The sequence below is a fragment of the Nyctibius grandis genome, chromosome 16 (genome assembly GCF_013368605.1).
Source record: "Nyctibius grandis isolate bNycGra1 chromosome 16, bNycGra1.pri, whole genome shotgun sequence".
NCBI classification, from domain to species: Eukaryota; Metazoa; Chordata; class Aves; order Nyctibiiformes; family Nyctibiidae; genus Nyctibius; species Nyctibius grandis.
Genome location: NC_090673.1, coordinates 9,942,819 through 9,966,426, shown reverse-complemented (window position 1 = coordinate 9,966,426; position 23,608 = coordinate 9,942,819). Strand labels below are relative to the sequence as shown.

Here is a 23,608-nt window from a genome sequence, read left to right as displayed (position 1 = left end):
TCCTCCCTTGATACAGAGACAGTAAAAGCTTTTGGGAAAGAGACAGCAAGAGTGTGTGTATCAGTTGGGGGGAAAAGAGAGACAATATTCTGGGACAGGAAAATGATGAACAAAATTACTCTCTTTGCTTTGTTTTATGTTTTCTTCTTATTATATTTTTACGATATTGATAGCAATTCTTATTTCCAGGCAGGACACTGGTCCCAAGAGTTTGTTGACTGACTTTCTAGAAGAAGGTGTTACTTTGTAGAGAATATTTGAGTTGTTCTCTAGGTCTGTGAGACCTTTGGGTGCCTGAAGAGTATGAGCTCACCTGTTTTCTCTCACTCCCTCTTCACAAGAATATGGAATATCAGGCTGGGTGGTGCCAGGTCCTGCTAGACCCAGTCACACAATAGCCTTCCCAGATGTAGTGAGGAAAGACCCAGTGTGGTTGCATTAGTTGAATTAGTAAATCCAATGTGACTACAGTGCTTGTTCATGGAGTCTTTGCTTTGGTTTCAGTCTCACGTAGGACAGAAGGATTCCTCTTCCATTTCTGGTAAATGCCAAGAGCACCAATGAAAGAGTGCTTGCTAGTGATAGCCCCAAACATCATTTCTTTCTTTAAACAAGTGCTTTGCAGATATATGTTCTGTATAAGGGCAGATCCCTTGATCTTCTCTGCTGTGGTGTAAGCCATTCCTCTGTGGCCTTGTACCAGGGGAATCTGTGAGAATCATTTCGGCCTTTTATTTGAGCCAATGTGACAGGATCAGAGGTGGCTTACCAGAAGTGTGCTTTGTGGCTGAACAGTCACTTGGAAAAAAGTAAGACTCGGGAGCTTTGGGTACACTGTAACTGAGATAAGCTAAGCCTCCGTCCTATCGGAACAGCCTGGAGTTTAACCAAACAGCTTCTAATTCTGCTTAGGAAAGATTTGCTGAAGATTTAGCTTAAGACAATGTTATGTAGCCACAGGGGATGGGTGAGAGAAGGACAGAGTGCCCTTGCAGGCCAGAGAAGGGGGATGGAAGGAAGGCATCTCCCATTGCCCTTCTTGCCCCCTGTACCCTACACAAGGGGGCTGAATTTTTTTCCTTCTGCCAGCCCAGTGAGTGACTGACCTGTCTGAGGGGTCCCTGGCCAGAAACCTCGCACAAGGGCAGGAACTGTTAAACGCTCTTCCTACGCTGGGTTGCCTTTGCTGAGATGTGTCTGGGTGGCCCCTGCCCTTGAGGCCACCCCCATCTCCATTCCCCATCCCAAACCTCCCCCCAGCCCAGGGGTGGGACTGTCACCCCACGCTGCCGGGTGGACCCAGCCGGGCCGGGAGCGCAGCCGGCTGCCCGCTGCCTCCCGGGGGGGCTCGGCTCCGCTCGCCCGCCGCCAGCCCAGCCTGCTCCCGGCTGCTGCCGAGCGCTGGGGGCTGTGGGCTGAGCCGGCGGAGGCACCGGGGGGGGGCCCGGAGCGGGGGGGGGGGGGGGCCGGGCCCGGTGCGCCCCGTCCCCGCCCGCCGGCCGGCGCTGTCCGCGGTGCTGAACCGCGCCCGCGCTCCGGGGCTGAGCGGGAGCGGCTGCTCCCCCCCCTCCCCGAAGGGAGGTGGGAACCCCCCAGTGTGGGGTCAGGCTGGGGACAGCCTGTGTCCCCCCCCCCGCCATCAGCTCGGCGGAGGGAGCCCCGTGCTGCCTGGCTGCGGCGAGGAGAAAACCGAAGGGAGGGGAGAGAAAAAAAAAACCACCCCCGTATTAAATGGATGGGGGTGCCCGGAATCGGCAGCAGGGCCGCCGCAGCCTCCTCCCCACAGCCGAGGGCAGACAAGTTTAGATCCCCCGCAGCCCCGTCCAGCGGCCCTTCCCGGTCGCATCCTCCCTTCCCACGGCCCAGGCTCTGTCTGGCCGGAGCTGAAGTCCCTCCTTTTTGCCTCCCCGCCCCTCCCCCTTCCCTAATTATGCACAAAACACTTCTTACAATAAAATGGCCAGGCTGGGGCTCCTCCCTGCTCTCCTCTTCCCCATTCATCCTCCCCGGCCCGCTCCAAGCCCCTCCCCCGGTGGCAAGCCCAGCCTCTCGCTTCCCTCCTGGAGCCCTTTTCATTTTTATTTCTAACCCCCTCTCCATTCTCCCTCCTGCCTCAGCTCCTTCCCCCGATGGCTACGAACTGAGCAGCAGAAGAGAGGGGGGGCACAGGAATAAGGGAAGGGGGAAAAAAAAGGCAAGAAAAAGGAAGAGGGGGGAAAAAAAGGATTTTTTTTTTTTTTTCTTTTGCCTCTGCCCTTAATGCCCGCGATCTGGATCAAGGAAGGGGATTTTCTGTCTGAGCATGAAAAGGACTGCTAGAGCCCCAGGATTTTCACGCCTGCATTACCAGCCCAGCACCCAGTATGCCAGCTGGACAGAGAAGCTCTCCCACAAGTTCCTACCGAGCCGAATAAAACCCACGGGCGACCAGATCTCAGTCAGAGAGGGCCATTAGCATCAGGTAAGGCGAGCGCTGCGGCTGCAGCCATGCCCCTGCCCCGGCGCCCGCCCGGCTCCCCCGTCCTGCCTCGGCCGCGTTGTGTAACGCGCCCCGCCGCGCACACGTTTGCCTCTGCGGTGCACCCCCGCCCTGGCAGCGCGGAGTTACGTGGGGTGGGGGGCGATGGCAGAAGTCCTGCAGCCCAGTTAGCGATTGTGCGTGTGGTGAGAGTGGGGCCGAGATTCTGCGGTACTGGGAGCACTGGTTCCTATGGGGGCAAGACGCAGCCCCAGGAGGATGCCCGGCATCCCGGCTCGGCTGGGGGGGGTGGGAGGTAGCCGGGCTCCATCTGTATTCCGGAGTATCGATACGTCTCGGGGAGGGGGGGGAACGACGACCGTCCCCAAGGAGATGGTGTCATCTCCACTTAATCCACTGCTCCGTTTTCACAAGAGACAAGCAAATAGCGGAGGAAAAGGAAAGTCTGTCGCCTTGAATCCCGCACCGGGCTGATTGCCTCTACTTCTCGTGGGGACGGGGAGACAGCGGCAGAGCCGGGGGAGGGCAGCGACGGCGGGGGGGCTGCATCCCACAGCGCAGGAGATTGGTTTTCCCCGGCTCAGCGCTGCTTTGCGAGGCTGGTGTGGAGCATAACTTTGCTTTTTCCAGTCCGTGGGGAATAGGGGGACGGAGAACATCCCCACGCCATTACATCCTCCCCGAGGTCCAGCACAACCTGGTTCTAAAGACCCAGGGATGATCCGAAAAGAGGAGGGCTGCAGAGCTGTGAATGCGTGGTTTGGCTTTGGAAAGTCCCCCGGTGCTTTTACTTGGGAGTGGGGAAGGGGAGGGGGTGTCACTTCTTAGATGCAGTCTCCTCTTCATGGAGAGAAACAAGCAGCAGATGAAATGCTGGCAGTCTTGATGTACGAATTTAGCCTTGTGATTGACGTCTGCACTAGGCAGGACAGAAGGGTCCTTCGTGCTGTACTCTGGCTGCTCATCTGGGTGCATAATAATAATCTGTTAATGGCAGTAAGGCTGCTTTCCCAAGAGTTGTAGCAAGTATTTGGGGGATGGTGAGAGGAGGAGGCAGTGAGTAAAGAGCAGATGAGGCTTTGGTGTAAGAAATGTGAAAGGATTTTTTTTTTTTTAATTCCTTATAAAGGAAAAAGATTGATCAGATCTGCTTGTGAGTGACAGACAGACAAACCCGGGCTCTCTCCCTCCCACACATCACATAGACAAGCAGTCGTGGTCTCCCTCACATGCGTGTACACGCTTAGCACACAGAACACATGCTGTCGAACTCATACAGTCCACCCCACGCTTCAGCGGAGCACCTTGGTCTCGCTCTCACAGGGATGCAGGCACCTACTCGAGCTGTGCAGCCCCGCAGTTCCCCTGTGCTCAGGCACACAGACCTGATCCACACATGAACACACACCGTAACGTGCAGAAATAACCGCACTGATGTTCTCACTGTGCAAACCAAGTGTTCAGACATTCACATGAGCACACACAGGCTATCGTCTTTGCAGGTCTCTCAGTAGGTGGTTTGTTCCTCCAGCGTAGTCTTCTCCCTTGAGGTTAGTTCCAGGCATTGATTTGGGGTTTGTCTGACTCCAAAGCGACTCAGCAGAAAAAACCTGCTCCGTTTTGTGTCTACGTTTGTTTTACTGCTCTTTGCATGTTCCCAGGACTCAGTAATGGTTTCATGACTGGAAAGGCGGACAGGCAGCAGACAGGGGAGCAGTGGCAAGCCCATACCCATCATGCTCCCTCTGATCAAGAGCTGGAGCCTGTGAGTATGGGAAGTGCTCTGCGAGAGTTACGTTGCTTTTTTCAGTGTGTGAGCGTGTAGGTGAGCAAAACCACATATGCATCTGTAGCTAAAACACACACGGCGCAAGGCTCCACTTCAGCCTTACCCTGGTTCAAAGCAAACCCCTCCCATCCTTCGAGTACAAACACTCCTGTGCCTTCGCAAGCCCCTTCGATCCAAACGGCGCAGTGTGCGCAGGGGAGGTGATGTCACTGGTGGGAGATGTGCTTGATCCACACCCCCCTCTGACCTTCCTCCCCTTCCCCTCTTCCCATAGGGCCTAGTGAGGGGACTGTGCAACCCTCCAAGAGCAGGAATATAACGAGGCTGAGTAAAGTCCATGTGAAAACTTTGGAGAGGAGGAACATACGGTGAATTGGCTTGTTATAGGTAGAAGGTGTCCCAAAAGAGGTGTCGGCGAGTGTACGTGTTCCCTCCTCACCTCCGCTGTTTACTGCATTGGAAGTATGTGTAAGGGTGATGCTAAACACTACGTGGGAACGGCTCTGCGGGCAGACAATACTCATTGTTGTCTGTGTAACAGAAATAGTTCAAAGCCAAATCCTCCCGTCTCCGCTCAGGCAGCAGCCCCACCGCCTGCTCCGAGTGCCTCGTGGAGAGCACAGCAGAACCCCCCCAGTCGAGAACCGGCCCGTGGGTACTCAGCTCCCTGCCCACCCCCCGAAATGGCGGTGGGTTTCGGGAGTTCATCCAGGGCTCCCTGTCCGGGCGGGGTTCACAGCGGAGGCGTGGAGAAGGCAGGAAAAAATAATTAAAATAAGAAATCGCTGAAGCTCAGGATGAGGGCGAGGAGCCCCCAGAGCCCCCCAGGCGTGGCACTGCTGGGCGGAAAACCGGGCAGGGACCCCCCCCACCCCGCAGCTCCGCGCCCCGCTGCGCCAGCGCGCAGCCCTTCCGCGGCCGCGGGGCTGGCGGTGCCGCCGTGGCCCAGCAGGGGGCGCTGTGGCTCCACGCAGCGGCCGCGCGGGGCGGAGCGGCGCGGAGCGTCCCCGCGGAGCCGGAGCCAAGCGCGGATAATGGTGCGGGGGCGGGCGGGGGTGGCGGGTCGGTAACAACGGGGCTCTCTTCTCCGCGGAGCCCAGGTGCAGCTGAATGGCGCTGGGGCGGGCGGGAGCTGCGCTGGGCTCTGGCCCCCTGCGCGCAGGAATCTTGTACCCGGTGATGAAATGCAGCTTCTTCTGGGCCGGAGCCCAGCAGCTTTTCCGTGCCAGCAAATACTACAGGGGAAGTGAAAAATCACTTCGTGCATTGAAAGTGCAGAGATGAACTTAGCGAGGCAGAATATAAATTACCCGGAGTTAGGGAGCTTGTGCCCTCGGGTTTGATTTACACCAGCCCTCTTGCGAACGTATCAGGAGATTTTTAACAGTCGCGAGGACCTTGGCCCGTTTCCTTCCAGGCCACACAGAGCAGCTCCCCAGAAAGGGGGAGTGTCCATGCACAGAGAGATCTGGCTCCTAAACAGACCCCTGGACCATGCTCTGTCCTGCAGTTCTTCCTCCTGCCTGGAAGATGGCTGCTGCCCGGAGCAGGATGCTGAGCTACCGAACGGTGCTGGGCTGAGCCAGGGCAGAGCCTCTCCCCCCAGCTGTCTGCGATGCCCCAGAGCGTTCTCAGATGCCAGGGGAGGTTTTACCCTGCTCGCTGCTGTGTCCAGCTGAGCTGCTGGGACCGGAGCTCAGCCGGACAGGGCTGAGGCTTCTCATCGGTGGGGCAAAGGGAAACGTTGTCAAGCAGAGAGGCCTGGGGAAGGAAACTGGATATATCTACTGGGTGCTTCTGTCTGGAGAGAGTCAAACATGGGCAGAGCTGGACTAGACAAATGGGGTGACATTCACCAGGGTTCAAGTGAAGGCATAAAAATAGCTGTTGCTGACTTGACGGGCTAAGCTGTGCTGTTTCAGGGAAGGAAGAGTGCTAGGAGTAGTGGGAGGGAGGAACAGGAGAAATCAGAGGAGCAGCTGATTTAGACTGAGCTGAAGACAACTGAAGGACTCAAGTTTACTTCAGGGATGCTGGATCAGATCCTAAGTGAAGGTGGCATAAACTGGGCGTAAATGTGTCATTTTGAAATGGAGCTAAGAGTCAGGCCTAGGGAACCTGTGCTTGGGTTGGGGAGTTTAATACAACATATCTAAACCTTTGTGGCCCCCCCGCTCAGTGAGCTGTTTTCTTTCAGCCTTGATGCAGGACCTGCAAGCAGCATCACAGGAGAGAGAGAAAGCCGCTTATTTATTTTTGCTGTTTGTTCTTCTGAAGTCATGTGCTCTACATCCATTTTATTGTTGCCTACAAGGCGCAGCTGACAGAGCTTAGCTGTGCACAGCGCCGTCGCGGTGGCTGCTGAGAGGCCCGTTTGGAGCTCAGTGCTGGGTGACAGTGGTACCCATGGCGGCACCAATGCCCCCGCGGCTCTGGCGATGGCATGTCTCCAGGTGATGACACAGCGTTCCCCAGTGCTTGAACTCTCATACATGCGATTCCCTGCTTCTATTTCAGAAAAACAACTAGTTGCATCGCTGATGGATCACCTCTTACACTGGCGCTAGAAATAACAGTAAGTCAGAGGAGCAGCAACAGATCGGAGCAAATAATCTAAAACAGCTTCAGATGGTGGCCTCCAGAGGAGGACACAGTGAATCGCCTTTGCCAGAGACCTACTATTGTTGTTCGCTGTTTGTATTGGTGATAGAAATGCTGGGCAGAGGTAGGAACTCAGGTGCCAGGAGCACCAGTAAGACTCTGGAGCCCTAGAACAGATTCTGTCTGTGCGTTAGCAGCGGGCACTGCTCAGTGCAGTGTTGCCATCACAGTGCCATCTTTCCATCCAGCGGTTCACAAATTACAACAAAGCCAGCTCTGGGCTGACACACACCAAGCAGTGACACAAAAGCTTGCAAACCAAGCTATAAGAGGTTCTCACACATAAGAGAAGCTCCAGAAAAAACAATTTGCTCCAGGGCTTTTTGTTGGAAAGCAAAATGGAATATAGGAACAGAGGGAGCTCTCACACTCCCATCCATTCTCCCGCACTGCCCAGTTCCCAGCAGAGTAGCTCTGGTTCTTGCAGTCTCTTCATGCTTGGGACCTGTCTCATGGCTATCCTGTTAGAAAGTCCGTTCTTTCTCCTGGTGTTTATAGAAGATAAAGCCTGGAGCCTTATGACAGGTCATCTTATAGCTTGGACTTTTATATCTATGCATATTACAGCCGAAATACGTCGTACAGCGAGTACCTGTGAAAAGCATGGAGCCTCTTGCTGTAAATCATCCCAGCCTGTCGAAGCCGGGGGAGTTAACTGGCTTCATGATGAGTGAGGATCTCTTTCTTGGGGTTTGATTTAGAGTGTGATTTAGAACCTGGCCTGTGCTCTAGACTCTGCTGTGTCCATCATGATTTTGGATGCAGTTTTGGCCAGAAGTCCTGAGTCGGCACAACTGATCCCATTTAGCCATCTCTTTACCCTGCTGGAGCGCGTACGAGGTTGTCAGATACATTGCTAACATCGGAGACCTTTGTGGTAATTTATCCTTGCAGTTGTGGATGTTGACTTGCTAAGCAGGGTGGAAGGTGGGGAGGGCGAGCTTTCAAACAATTGCCTTGTGCAGGCAGTACATTCCTGGTGTGGCTGCCAGGACCGGAGGAATAATTAAAAGAAGTTTGTTCAATAGTTCAGAGCGATAATTAAAAAAGTACAAAGAAACTAAAACTAACCAAGGAAGGATGGAAGGAAGTGAACTGTGACCTGAGGGAGGAGGCTGACATGGTGGACAGGAGAATCAGGACAAGCAAGTGTGAATCTTTAGCTGGACTTTTGGGATCAGTGGCATAAACAGCAGCGAGGCAGGCTACGAGTGCCGGAGCAGGCTGGCTGCTTTCAGCATGTGGCTGCTCTTCAGGCAGGTACAGATGGTGAGCGGGTGAGCGAAGCCCTCAGACATATGCTGGGGTCCATATGTGGCTACGGGTCCCTCCTGACTCAGACCACCTCCTTGTGCTACAGTTATTCCAGGCATTTCTTGCCCTGCTCTGTGCTGGGGGAGGTTTGCAGTCAAAATCAAAGGTGTGTTTTGAGGGAGCAGGGAGAGCTTAGGAGGTGCAAGGTGAGACTGAAGAATGCTTGAGAAATACTGAGGGAGTCAAAGGAAAGAGCTAACAAAGACAGCATCGTGTTTGGGTTAAAATTGTGAACAGGGATAAAAATCGGCAACGAGGATACATGTAACGTAGCCTTAAGACCAGCAGCTATTTCTAGAATTGCTTATGTCATGTAGTCCAAATTCAGAGTTGCTTCTGCAAAACAACTCCAGGCTTCTCTGTTTTATGCCTGAGAATGCTGATAATGGGTTTATCTGCCATTTCCACTCTCCCAAAAGAGAACTATAAAGTATTTGAAAATGGTGGTGGGTTGCTGTACCATATTTTAGGTCAGCAAATAGAGAAATCTAATCAGCCAGGGAAAAGCCACCAGTTAGGATTCTCCTACAATATTTATACGGTGCTGGCTTAAAGTAACCTAATAGTGGTAATTTGAGTTCTTGTAAGTATTTTGATAAAATCCTTTTTGTGCATTTAGAGATACATGTGTATCCTCTTATTTGCTTCTTGAGGGAGAAGAGTTAATGATAAATACAGTGACTGGAACTGGATGTGTTGCTCAGGGTATCTGCTAGTGACATGGAGGAAGGAGCGAGATGTTTTGGTGATGGAGCTGGATCCGGCCTTGTTAAGACTGGAAAAAACTAAAAAGTGGTTTAACGAGAACAGCAGGACCCTGAAAGGATCAGGAAGGCATGGATGAGTGCTATCAATCCGGGGATAACCTTTTGGCTGTTTGGGGACACGCAAAGTCAGCAGTTGTCTCAGGACTGTCATGCAGTGTCCCAGGAAGCCCAGCTCTTGTGGGTTGGCTGTTTCTTTCTTGAGTCCTTGTATACTTTTGGTTTTCATAATATTCTGCAGTAGTGGAGTTAGTTATGAGTTGTGTGCGAAAGTATTTTGTTTGGGATTTGTTACTTCTGGTACCACATAATTTCCTTGCATGTCTCCAACTTTCTATAGGACAAAAAGGAGTGAATAACCATTTCTCATTGTCCATCCCCACCCTGTTTGTCACTGGATAGGCTTCAGTTCGTGCCCCTTGTCTAGGTGGCATGCAGGCCCCACTGCTGCAGGATACGTAGTCGAGTGCTTAGATATTGCTCAGAGAATATCAGACATAGGCTTGCTTTCAAACGTGTGCTCAAGTGTCGCTGACCCAGTGCAGTCACGACTGCAATGGGCCCGATCCCACAATCTGAATCCCATAGACAAATCTTTAATTGCAGCCCCATGGCCATAATGAAACCTGTTTCCAGGATCAAAGTCTAAGCAACAGCAAATCCATACACATGCTGAGTGCAGAGTGAATCGTGTTTATGATCCACCGGAGTTCAGCTGCTTTGTTCCAAAATGCTGGTCAGGAAGGCAGCAGAAATATTCCCTGGGATATCATAAAGACTAACATATCATCAGAGGGAGAATCAATGGAGATTGATGGCAAATTAGATGGATACTTGAGACATTAAAAGGAAGGATGGAAAATAGAAGTGATATTATAATTGAACCATATTAATATATTTTAAATTGCTTTACAAATATTAACAAGTTAAATAAGGAAAGCCTGGAAATAACAGTTTATTTAGTCTGGGAAAGCTAGGAGTAAGAAGGGACATTTGGGTTCCAGTACAAAACTATATGAAGGTTAGAATGAAAAGTGAACAGAAACATTGATCGCTTTGATGATACAAGAACAAGGGGACACATCTAAATTAAAGGGCACAACTTTTAAAGCAAATTAAAAGGAAATAGTCCTTTCTTCAGCGTATAGTGAAGCGACACAATTCCCTGCTGCAGGATGTCGCTGAGATGAAAGTGTGGATGGATTTGAAGTGTAAAAGGCTACATAACTTTGTAGCAATTAATAGCGTTTGCGGCTCTGCAATCTAGGACAATGGTAATCAGATCTCATGCTTCAAAGCGAAAGCTGACCATCTTCTGGGGTCAGGAAGGACATTTTCTCTCTGCATAGAAAGAACATAATATGGTTGGCCAGGTAATGTGACTGGGTATGGTCGATCCCGCTAGAAGCTAAGTCAGCAAGAGATTAGCAAATTGCTTCTGTGGGTGCTGGATTAAGGTATTATAAAAAGGTTTTCATCAATGCCAGACAGAATATCAATCCAACAATCTCTTCTTCTGTGTCAACTCCCACAAAAGTAATTTCACTGATTACAGTAGATATTGAAGTAGGGCATAAAATGGGTGGTTATAAGCAGCAGCAATGACCCTGAGCTGCACATTTCAGTTTCTGCTATCACCACTGTTATCTGCAGGATGGTGCAGAGCTCGGGGAGCCTGGAGCCTCCCAGCGCGAGGTGCTGTGCGGACACAAGCTCCCTGCCCTCGGGGCCTGCAGTCTGGAGGAGGAGGAAAAGAAACGGGGAACCCCTCCATCCCCTCCGCTCTGTACCACAGCGAGCGCAGCGTGAGGCTTGAGGATCAGTTCAGATCCCATTAGAGCCAGGGGAAGCATTGTGGTTTGCAGAACAGGAGCTCGGGCTTGGCCTTGAGAGGTTTTGAAAGCAGTCGGTGGCAAGGTAACAGAGCATCTTAGAAAACAGGGCCTTAAATATTGCAGTGGGGTATGCTGCACACTTGGAAAATCAGCCTTCGGGGTGTTTGTAAAATGTCGCCTTAAAGACTTTGCCCAGGCTTACGCAGGAAGGCTGTGGCAGAGGTAAATGCCCGAGTACATCTAGAGATTTAACCAAACGAGCTGGCAGGAGTGACAGAGTGCAGAGGCATCAGTTAAGGGGCCCATTAGTGTCCCACCTCCTCCCACCACGCTTTCTCTCCAGTGCCACAGCCCCATGCACCGGAGGGTCCCAAGGTGCCCCCCGCAGACAGAGGTCCAGCCTGTCTGCCAGGTGCTGGGCACAACCCTGCACCATGCCCACGGTCTTCCACCATCACTGGGACCATGTGGGTGGGAGGAAAGAGGAACCTGCCTTTCTCCATACTCTTCCTCTCATATCAGCCATTTTTTTCCCCGTTGCTGTAGACAGACGTTTGGGTGAAGAGAGAACAGGGTGTTGCACCCAAACAGGGGCGTTCAGCTTTGGCAGGTGGAACTGTCCGAGGGCCACTTGTCCAGCAGCTAAAAGCATCGCTGGGTGAGCAGAGAGGGGAATGCTCTTCCCCAGTCAGCTGCACTGGGGCTGAGCCAGGTAATAAAACTGCATTTCCTTGAGAAAGGTGGGAAGGATGAAAAGCTGATGGCTGTGAGGACAGCGTGTGCTCTAGATGGAATAAAGCTCTGAGAGAGATGCGTGACTGGGGCTGGGAGGGAGGGAGAAGAGACCTGGCAGGTAGGGACACAGAGTTCACTGGCAAGGCAAGTGTGTGGATGCTGAGACAAATTGCCACATCGGGATGAATGATTCCTTTGGTTCCTGGATTGCAAACAAGAGAGAGATGTGATGGGCAGGTGCAAATCTGCCGCCGAGGTGTTATGTAGGTGTGATGATTACTGTGCTTATGGGCTTGGCTGGAAAGGGGAAAGATGGACAAGGGAGCTTTCGTTGTGCAAAATGCATGAGAGATGCATGGAAAAAAAACAGCTATGAGGTAGGATTGCAGTTTACCTGCATTATTGGAAGATTGATTTCTGATGAAAGGAGCAGAGAAGGGAGGGGAATAAAATTTTATAGATGGCAAGAATGGGGATCAGAGCTTTAAAATGGCAGCTGTGAGTTAGTGTTCTTGAAGGATTGGTTCAAATGTGACTGCAGAGACCAGTGCTAGTTTCTGATTTCCAACCATCTGCATTTAAAAAAGAGAGAGAGAGAGAGGGAGACCAGCAGACTGGCCTCAGTGAAATTCTGCTGGATTTCCCCCAGGGAATGAGAATTGTCCCTGCATTTCAAGTACCTGGAAGACTTCAAACACTGCCAAGGCTGAAAGGTGAGGCGAGGGTCGAAAGGGAGAATGGCTGGTAGGAATAAGCAGATTGTAGACTAGGCTGGATAATTCAGGGATCTGTAATGAAACTGCATGATGACAGACAGTGAATAAAAGACTATAGGTGTATTATGGTTTACGGAGCACAGGATGGATGTGTCTCTAAGGAGACTGTGATAAGGAGTGGAAGGCAGCAGCGGGCCGGGAGCAGCGGCTGTTTTGGGATGCAGCAGCACTGTGTGAATAAAGCAGCACCGCAGCGAGAGAGTTCAATCCCGGCGCCGTCACCGGTGTGTTATATATGACCTTGCGCAGGTCACTTAGGCTGATATCTTTCAAAAGAGCTTTTTAAATGCATGTGTTTCCATGCACGGGAGCTGAATTTCTTACAGTGGGTGCTGTGGTTCTGAGCCCTCCAGCTCACACAGTGTACGCGAACCACTCAGGGAACTCGGCTCCAAGTTTGGCATGAAGAAAAAACTGGATTTTTAAAAGAATTTAGCAATCCGTGTCCTCAGGAAATGTAGCCCCCAAAGACTGAATTCAGTGTACTGAGTCTTTACATTTCCAGTGCTGGGCAGAAGCAGCACTGGTTTGCATCTACCTCCCCTCCACCCCAGCGAAACAGCTCGATGTTTAGAAGTCCGGCCTGAATTAATTTCTATTCTCATTGCCTAAGACCACTAATGAAGTTGGCCTTTTCCTGGAATATATAAGGGAAGAATATGCTAATTGTATCTCTTTCCCTCCCTTGCACACAGACATGGGGCTTTTACTTACACAGCACACAATGAAATGTGCATGTGCACACACAGACACATACACGCACACACGTGCATTGTGCTTTAAGCAGCCTGAATAAAAACTGCTGTTTTAGTGCAGCATATTAGTCTTTTTATGAACTTCAGCATTTGCAGTAAATAGCAATTAATGGTAAAGCTGCTTACATTAAAAAGAAGAGCAAAAGAAGCTGTTAGGTCCTTCCCACCACTGGATTCTCCTGCCGTGCTCCTCATTACTTTGTTTTCAAGTCTGAAGACAGAAATTTTGTCCACGGCATTTTTTTTTCTCACTGCTGCTCCTCCAAGGGAGCTCTTCTGTAGGACCTTGAGACCGGTGAAGTACAGTCCCCAAACCCTTCGTGTCTCAGGTAACAGGGACACTGATGCTGGGGGCATGACCCTCCCTCGGGTGCCATAACAGAGGTGGGCAGACGGGCTGGGGACAAACCCTGCTGCATCGCTGCTTGTCTGCAGCCCTCCATAAATAAGATTTGGAGCTGGGGAAAATCAACAAGAGAGCTGAGATACACTCTGGATTTTATTTTTATGTGTAATTTTAAAATTGCAGGCTCTTGAAAGGGTATGAGGGCTGATTTCCAGCTCAAGATTGCAGTATTTTTGTAGTCAGGTGCTCAGGATGCATTTTGCATGCCCCACGTGCACGTGCAGAGTGTTCGGGTGTGCGGTGTCTTCTGGGACAGTGCTGGAGGGCTGTGGAAGATGGCAATAAACCCTTGGAGGGTTTGTGTGTGCTCATATTGGCCACCACTGATGTTAATAAAGCACAGTATACCCAGAAGTGAGTTTCTTCTTAGTGGAAGCGTGTTTCTTCCTGAAGAAACCCCAAAAGTGAACTAACACACATGCGGTGTCTGTGGCTGAGGAACCCAGGAGCCGAGTTCTTCGACAATGTAGCAACACCCAGAGATATTTAGATGCCTCCCTCCTATGGATGTGCCTAATCTTCTTTCAACCCACTGGATGCAGGAAGCTAAGCAGGTGATGCTTCCCTAAATACCTCTGGGACTGAGATTGCCAGGGGGTGGCTGGGAGCAGGGTCCTGTGCTTGAGAGGTCAGACACAGCAGCGGATGCCAGCCGATGCCCGAGGGGCACGATCCGGGTACGTGCTGTTCCCATCCCTGCGTGTCTGTGTCTCGGAGCACACCTCGGCGGGTTGGACCGGGGATGGCTGAGCGCAGGGAGCGATGCTGCTGTTTGCTTCGTGTCAGATGCACTTGGACATCACACATCGCAATTGTCTGTGTTTCTGACCTCGTGCCTATTTGGTTACATGATGGAGATAGTGATGCTCAAAAAAAAAATACAAAAGGGAGAACCAAGAGAAGCGAAAAGAAAGAATTCAGAGAAATAGAGGAGAAAAAGGGATGCGACGACTGTCTTGCAATAAAACAGCAGTAGATGGCAATTGCTAATGGCAAAAAGTAAATCCAGTCTCTGAGATTATTTCCTGGGAACTTTTCCCTCATTTTTTTGATACAAGGATTTGCTCATATATTTTTCTGTAAATCTCATTATTTTAAGTTCTCTGTTGAATGCAGGTTTAGACTAGAAGAGAGCAAAGGACTATGAAAGTCACCAGCTTAAGAAACTCACAGAAACTCAGCCTTGCTGAGATCCCTCATGTTCTTATGAAGATCTGACAGACAGTTATTGTAATTCCCAGTAGGGATAGGCGAATAATGATTTTTCTTTTTTTTTTTTTTTTTGTCAGTTTGCTTCTGAAACAAAAAATTAATTTTAGCAATTCAAACATAATTGGAGTGTGGGGAAGAATAAAAAGACTTTTTTAATATGAGGGACTAGAAGGAAAGGAGAATAGAAAATCGCTTCAAAACTTTAAATTTTGCAGAAATGCATAGCTTTTTTTTCACAACTGTATTATTTCAATTTTATTTGAGTTTTTTTTTCATTTCCTTCTAGTTTCACTTTGTAAACATTTCAGTATGAAGCATTTAAGTTAAGAAATAATGCAGTCATGTACTTTGATTCTTTTAAATTTTTCCCGTCCCATTTTTTGACAGCAACTATTTAATGGATTCAACCTGAATTAATAAACATTGTCAGTCAATCCCCAAGCACTTTTTTGTGCCTAACTTTAGTATGTGTTAAAAATAATGTCTCACATCTTTAGTGCCTATGATTGCAGTTTCCTTTATGCTACACACAGTTAAAGACAATTCATACCTCAAATAACATATACTCAAAGAGTACAGAGCGGTGGGAGATAAAAGGAGAAAATAAAAAGGTGTGTCTGAAGTCACAGAGTAAATCAGTAGCAGAAGCATACAGGGAAGCCTGTGGCCTTGACTTCCATTCTCCCGCCCTCTCACTAGACTGTGGATTAATTATAAATCTCTTTCTCACCCATTACGTTTTTCTCATACTTCTACTCCTGCACTTTCTCATTCACACCTTCAATTCTTTGTTACTCTTCCTTTAACTCGGCTTTCCTTACTCTCCATTTTTGCACGCTTTCCTCTTTTCTCCTCCCCTGCTCCTCCTGTAGACTACTAACGAAGTGGCAAGTGTTAATAATGTGTCTTGGCTGTGCCCGCTGTGATGGATAAAGAAGGAGCAAGGGGGGTGGAGGAGAAGAGTAGCAAAGAGGGAGGGAAGGGAGTGATCTGAACTGATGTCAGGCTCCAGGTGATGGTGTCCAGGAAGGCAGAGGACCCAGCTGCAAGCTCAGAAACCCTCACTGCAATGGGAGCAGAGCCCAAGCCGAATGTCTAAGGAGGACAGCATAAGGGTGTCTGAAAGGTGGGACCTGTATCCTCAGGGAGGTGTGTGGACAAAGGGGAACCAGCAGATTTCTCCTCTGCAGTGACAGGACCTCAAACCTGGGTGTCTCGCACTTGATTCACTGGATGAGTTTGTGCACAGGGACTTCTAGTGCTCAAGTACCATCAGATGCGAATATGCATATTCAGTGAGACAGGGGTGGCGGGTGCTCTCTGCGCCCTGGGCGTTGCGTGCTGGCAGGGATGAGATGGCCATCTGCTCGGTACAACGCACATCACAGGGCCGGTACCTGAATCCCGGATGCTGCCGGAGCTCCTGCCGACCTCCTCGAGTCCCGCAGGATGACATTGTCGTCACCGGAGCCTCTGTTGTGTGGTTAATGGACAAACCTGGAGAGAGTGTATGGATTTAGGGAGGAGAGGTGTTTAAGGGTCAGACAGGAGAAGCAGCTGGAGAATCTGTACTTTGGGCTGATACCTGTAGCTCCCTGAGGAGTACAGGCCAAGCACCCAGCGGCTGGTGGGGGGAAACCGTGTTGATGCCATGGGAACAAAGGTGTTGTCTAGCCTGCAGTCCAGGCAGGAGAAGGGAGAAAAGAGAGATGTAAATTAGGAGGAAGCTTCCTTGAGCTGCTTTGGTCCAAGAATATTATACCAAGAATAAACTGTCCAAGAATTAGCTGTCTGTCATTGTAAACAGTCACGTTAGACATGATAGATAACTTCAGGCTATGTCTTCCTGAGCACAGTAGACTCTAAATACCCTTGTTTCTTTGGAAACTCCTTCCAAACACCTTTGATTTCACAGGGATGAGCCAGCTAGCTGTATTCTTGTTCTGCATTTGATTTACAACTCACAGAAAATTATTTATCTATCTAACTATTTATTATCTAATTCCATGGCAGCAGTTGAGGAAAGTCTGTTTATTCCTTTTCCACAGCAGTGTCTCTTTCTCAGGCAGTTCTGACTAGCTGCTAGGTGCCCTGGGGAATGTCAAAGCAGAATTAATTAATCACGACCAGTGATGGAGGTGTTTTTCAGATTTGGATTTGGCCAGCTGATTGCACAGGATCTCTCCAGGAGTCAGGCTCTTGAAACAAACGTGACGCCTGCTCTGGATCGCTTTCAGACAGAGTCACTTTGGGAGGCTGCAGAGACATGTGGGGCCTATCGAGCAGTGGGGAAAACCTAGCAGAAGTCAGCTGTGTACATGCTGGTGGAGGGGACTGCCCTCTCCCTTTGGCAGGACGCTGTGCCAGTGAAACTGTAAACTACAGTTTAGCGTGTCCTGTTTCCCAGCCTGCAAGGGTGTGAATCTTTCAGCATCCCCAAGAAAGCCTCATTCTCTATGTCCCCTTTGGAGCAGGAGGAGTCGTGGTGGCACCTGGCATGTGCCAAACTGGAATTCTCCCCTTCAGTGTGCCCACGAGTGGTGGCAACGCTGGCCAACTGCACAGGTTGTGCTGACGCGGCAGTGTTTGTTTTACAAATAGCTCTGCATTCTTCCAGACCCTCTGCCCTCCCTTTGCAGAGCCTAGTAGAGCATGTGCTGTTCTTCTGGTCAATGATTTCCTCCTGGCAATGGAGAAAGGTCAAGTGTCCATGCCAATTCTTTTTGATCTGTCAGCAGCCTTCAAGTCCTCTGGCAGTGAAGGGCTAATGATTTGCAGTGTCTGGCATGGATGGGCAATCTCTCCCTGCAGGAGCATTCCTCCTTTCCAAAGTGACTCCACAGTGCGGCTTGGAGTAATGAAGCGTTTCCCTCAAGGACTCTTCCAGGGGGTAATTCAGGGCTCAGTTGTACTGCTGCTGTCAGAGAGATGGGGCTACAATATTATGGATATGCTGATGACGGGGATAAGATCAACTTTTAAGTAAATAATCCAGTTTTCAAAATCTGTCACCGTCAAACATCTTTCTCTGCCTTCAACGTGTTCCGTTGTTGCCTAACACAGAAACAAATCGAGGCGCTTTGCTCCTTTCCCACCCCAGAGAGGAGGCCACGCGTACAGAAACGGCTGGGACGGAGCCGTTTGTGGGGCTGGGAGGTGGAAACGTCATCCTTCAAGGGAAGTCTCAGGCCACAGCAGTCCTGGCTGTTAGCGAAGAGCCGTAATCCGCAGTGACAGGCCAGCTGGAGCAGCAGCAGAGAGCCAGGCGGGTCTGCATGCAGAGGTGCGCTTTGAGCAGCTGCGTGGGGGAATTCAGATCTCAAACCGCAGCGCCTGGCGGTGGAGGCGTGTCCCTTTACGAGGAGAAGCAGGCAGAGAAGCCCCCTGCTACTTTAAATAAACCTCCAAATATTTTGGAGAAGGGGAACAAGGGTGGCTGTGCATCGCCATGCTCTGCCTCCTGCTCCATCCGCCGTCCCGCGCAGGTTTGTATGGCGGCCCTGCCTTGGTGTAGATGTTGTTCTCTGCGCGTACAGTTAAAATGGAGGAACTGTCTCACTACAAGAAAGACATCAAGGTGCTGGAGAGAGTCCAGAGAAGGGCAACAAAGCTGGTGAAGGGTCTGGAGCACAAGTGTGATGAGGAGCGGCTGAGGAACCTGGGGGGGTTTAGCCTGGAGAAAAGGAGGCTGAGGGGAGACCTTCTCGCTCTCTACAACTACCTGAAGGGAGGTTGTAGCGAGGTGGGGGTCGGCCTCTTCTCACAGGTAACAAGTGATAGGATGAGAGGAAACCGCCTCAAGTTGTGCCAGGGGAGGTTTAGATTGGAGATCAGGGACAATTTCTTCATGGAAAGGGTTGTCAAGCACTGGAACAGGCTGCCCAGGGCAGTGGTGGAGTCACCATCCCTGGAGGGATTTAAAAGCCGTGTAGATGTGGTGCTGAGGGCCATGGGTTAGTGGTGGCCTTGGCAGTGCTGGGTTAATCGTTGGACTTGATGATCTTAAAGGTCCTTTCCGACCAAAACGATTCTGTGACTCTATGAAAATGGACTCTGTCCTCTCGCCATTCAGCCCCACGAAGAGGCGCTGGCAGCACTGCAGCGTGCAGAGCTCGGGACGCAGCCCCGCTGCCCTCCATCTCTTACCGAGGTGCAGTGGATGCGCAGGAGCCGTTGGGGACAATTTCTTCCATGAAATGAAGAATCGATAGAGTTGCCTCATTGCAGGCTCCACTCCTCCTTCCCGTTTACCACTCACCCTTTTTCTCCAGCCCATTTCTACCATCACCTACACAGACCTGATGGCGCAAATTCACGAGCAGCAATTCCTCTCTGCTACCCAAGGAGAGCAAAAATATGGTTTAAAAAAAGAAAAAAAAAATTCAGGTAGACTTCCAAGAAGGAGGTGGAATATATCTTTTAAAAATACATAAGTGGTTTGGAAGCCAAAGGCCCCGGGAGGTCAATGGTATTCAGGCTTTTAAATCCCTGATGCTCATGAAAACATTACACGCAAATTCCACCCTGGGAAAATCTGCATTTTCTTTATATTTTTCTTTTTTTTAACAAGCAGAGAAGTTGGTTTTCTGATGTGCAGAGAGGAGTGGAGCTGTGCTAGGCAGTCACGGAGCTGACAGAGCTGCTTGGAAAATGGACATGCTATTTCCTTGGGAAGTTCTCGCCTGTTGATTTGTGGTTGGTTTTTTTTTAAGCTTCAGTTTGAATGAGAACCATGCTCCCACAAAGCTCTTATGGCCTAAAAATTCAAAAGCAATAATAATTTGAGGCCATCAATATCTTCTGTTTCTGTGGTGCTGAAGCACTAAAATGCTGTGGGAAATATTTAGCATTGTATAATGATAACCATATAATAAATAAAACACCATCACATTTTTTATGCAATATATAGTATATTTTAAACATATACCAATACAATACAGAATATGTAAAAATGTCAAAACAAATTAATTGAAACAACATAAAAATAATGTGTTTATCTCCTCAAAATTAAACATTTCAGTATCACTGAAATGAAAAGAGAAAATCAAAATGATTTGTTTTGACACTTTAAATGTAAAAAAATTTGTCAAAATTGACATGTTCCCGTGCAACGTTTCGATTTCAAGAGAACTGCGTTTTCCTGCGAAAAACTGTTCTGTCAAAATTTTCTGACCAGCTCTGCTTACAGTCTATCTAAACAGACAAGCATCACAGCCAAGACTCCCCAACGCTCCAGGTGGTCAGAAGATGGATTTAGCACAGAGCAGAACAGTCTCAAAGAAGGAAATAAATAAAACGCACAGCTAGAGGTGGCCTTAAACTCGGCTACTAAACTGCTTCAGTGTTTGAGATGCTCAGACCTGAGTGGTTTTGGACTTTAATCCCAGCGAGGAGTGAGCTCCTTCATTTTTTAGGAGCTTTTGTGTTGCAGGACCGGCGTGCTGATGGAAGAGGCTATTTGTGATGGTCAGATGCCAGTGCAGATTCTCCACATCCTCTGGGATTTTTCAGTTCTTGGCATTGTTTGGGGTCTAGCTAGTAACAGCCCTCTGTGTTTGACAGATTAATACCGGTAAGCAGGAGATGGCTTTATTTTCCACACATCCTTCTGTCTCAGTGGAAATCCCGAGCTCAGGGTTTAGGGAATAGGCTGAAATGCAGGGTGGCAGGTGGATTGGCTCTGGGCTTCAAGGCTGGTGAGAACGGCTTTGGCTAGGAGTTCTCCCACCTTCATGATACACAGATTTTAAATCTTCTCATTATATAAATGCAGTTTCAGGTTAATTTGAGCTTCTAATTTAATATGCTATTCCGAATTAAGAGTTAATATGATATTTGATTATCTTTTTGCAATGAGATCCAACCCAAGGCTCATTGACTTCAATAGACCTTCCAGCAGAACCTGCGACAGCAGAGTCTGCATAGGCATATGCTTAGAGCAGGAGACCTACACTCAAGATTTCTGGCTTCTGTTCCAGGAGCTGCCAATAAAATGGTGTTATTTGGGGCTATTACACATTCTAGCTCACATTTCTAGCCTGAATTTAAGCTCCTGTGCGTTAATGTGCACGTAACTTCTCCCATGTGGGGAAGCAGGGCAGCAGAAGGAGCTGAACCTGAGTGTTTTGGTGGGGCTTTGAGCAACCTGGTCTAGTGGAAGGTGTCCCTGCCCGTGGCAGGGGGGTTGGAACTAGATGATCTTTAAGGTCCCTTCCAACCCAAACCAGTCTGTGATTCTGTGGTTTTCAGCCTCAAACCAGTGTCCTATGCACCAAAGAAATCCTTCCTAAATACTTAAATCAGCAAGTGACTCATGTAACACACCTCTCAGTCACTGGGCAACATCCATCAGGCAGTCGCAGGGGTATCAAGCCCATGTTAGTGACCCGTTATCCTCACCCTGGTTCTAGTCACAGCTCTGTTCCTCTGCAGAAGTCTCAGCCACGTGTCCTTGCGAGGTCTCACCTTGTCTCTGGAGTGGCCTGGCAGGACTGTTGCACAAGGGTCCAGGCAGTGGCTGCAGGAGCCAGCGTGGCTAAATGCACAGGGAGATTTTTATGGCCACAGCACATTCGTCATCCCTCAGTGTGATAAGAGAGGCGGGTCTACCCGGGGCCAGAATTTGCAGCTGCCAACAACTAAGGGTCCCTTTTCCCTCCCCTCTTCAGCTGCCCCTGGTTCCCTTGGCTTCGTGCAGTGTGAATGGTGGCAGAACGTGGTGCCCATAGGAGGTGCTGAGTTAAATGGTGCTTTTCATCCTGGCAGGCAGGGCAGTCATTACCCAAGCAGCAGGAGCTCTACCAGGAGAAGCTTTAACCCCTTCTGCTCCTCCAGTAAGGGCTGAGGAACACAAAGACCCAGGTCGAGAGCTAAGCTCCTTTCTGAGGGACAAGAACAACAGGACGGTAGATCATTTGCAAGGATCATTAGGTAACCTCAGCTTCCTGACATACAAAATAAGCAGCATTCGCTTGCGTTTCCCAAACTCTACGGGGCGGCATCGCTCCCTGGGGCTGTGCTGGTGAAGTCCCTGCCCAGGAATGAACTTCAGAACATCAAAAATATTGCCAAAAATGTCAGGTGTGGGATAACCGTTGACCTTTTGGATTGAACGTTACATTATTGCTCTTCAGGGCAGTTTTGGCATCGATTTTTTTTTTTTCCTTCAAGCTCTAGGCTTACAGGTCCAAATTGTTGCAATGGAATATATTAGAAAGGCAAGACTGGCACACGGGATGGAAGAGGCATGAAAGCAAAAAAACCAGGGTTTCTGGGCTCTGACACAGGCCTCTCTGAAATAAGTTTTCAGATTATGCTCTTTCTCAAATTTCCAGTAAAAATCGTAGGGAATAGTATGATTTTTTTTTTCAGTTTATTGTGTATGGTTTGCAGGTGTTTCTTGTTCCAAAATGCAAGAAAAGTATTAAATTAATTTTGACATTTCCTTTTATGCATAAATTACAAAATCTGTTTTGGCTCAGTCAAAACATACCATTCAAGAAAACACTTCATTTTGATTTTTAATGTATATTGCTCAACATGCAGTGAAAAACAAAACACAATCTTGAACTGATCCTTTCCAAACAGAACACTCGACACGTTCTGTTCCAAAGAAAAGCTGACTTTATCAAAATGCCTTTTTTTCCCTTAAATCAACAAATTTCTACACAGTGTTATGCCTCTGATGAATTGGCATTTTTCTGGTATAAAATAAGCAATCCAAAAAAATTCTTAGTGGCAAGTCTTCGCTAATTCTGGAATAGTAGCATGAAGGTGCGTGGGAAGGGTACTGCAAGGAGATGTAGCATTGAGCTGAGGCTTAAGAGATTTGGGTTGAATTCCTGAAGCAGTTATAAAATGATTTGGGACAAGCCATTAATCTACCCCTTGTCTCAAGTCCCATTCTGCAGAATGGGAAAACCAGCATTTCCCAATCTCCTAAAGCTACTGCAAGGATAAAAAGCTGTTAACATTTATGAGATTACTGGACTTTGATATGAGGTGTATAAATACTGAGGAAGACAGAAGACAGAGCTGCATTTTTGTGTAACTTAGAATGAAATTATGGGGAAGTGGACTAGCTTGGACAATAATTTAGTAATAGTAGAAATAATTTCAAGTTCAGGGAAGTGCTTAATAGAAATCACTGCTCACCACCCACCATATTTTTTTTTAATAAGCAGCTCAGAAAAGTGCAATTTATCATTATTATTATCATCTATATTCATTCTATCTCTGCCACTTCACAAATGAGAGGAGTTCCTCACAAACATCTACAAAGCTAGCTCATTATCCAGCCTCCCTATTTATAACTCTCGTTTATGACAATAGCTATCAAAATCTTGCCAACAGTAGGGCTGCTGGTGTGCTGACACCGCTGCTCCGCAGCCCGCTGAGCGGTATTATCTCACTGTTCCCTTGCCTTCTCCCATCTGTCCCTGGCCATCTGGTGTCCTTGGTCTTCTAATTAGATGGTAAGCTTTTTGGGGCATGGACAGCCTTTGTGGTTTCTGTTTGTACAGCACCTAGCACGATACCGTTCCAGTCTCAGGTTCAGCAGGACTGTCTTCAAAATGTGATACTTCACCATGTATCTGTGTGCACATGCAGAAGATCCTTTTAATTCAGTTCCCAGTCTACTGAGCCCTGGTAGATGGATCCCCTTTCCAAGTAGAGCTCTGAACCAAGCGTCTGTGGATCCTGGATTTCAGAGCGGTGGCTTTGGCACCTTGGCTAGTAGATTTATGATGAGGACTAATGGAGTTTAATTCCCCCTGTCCAGCACCACCTGATGTTGTGACTTGATGGAGGTTGCACGCCTGCCACGGTTCTTCTGTTTCAAGGCACCTCTCATCATAATAACACCAGCAGTTTATAATTAG

At 49.0% G+C, this 23,608-nt stretch overlaps 1 protein-coding gene across 2 annotated transcripts in view; it reads left to right on the top strand.

Moving 5' to 3' along the window:
- The window catches only part of BRINP1 (BMP/retinoic acid inducible neural specific 1), a 146,316-nt gene that overhangs the window by 56,147 nt on the left and 66,561 nt on the right, over positions 1-23,608 (top strand). Inside the window, exon 1 of one of the 2 annotated variants that reach the window (XM_068413933.1) lies at positions 2,324-2,461. The exons of the other annotated variant lie outside the window; for it this stretch is intronic. The gene's annotated coding sequence lies outside the window, so the exon portion shown is untranslated. Of the gene's footprint in view, positions 1-2,323; positions 2,462-23,608 lie in introns of those variants that run through there. 2 annotated transcript variants of the gene reach the window in all.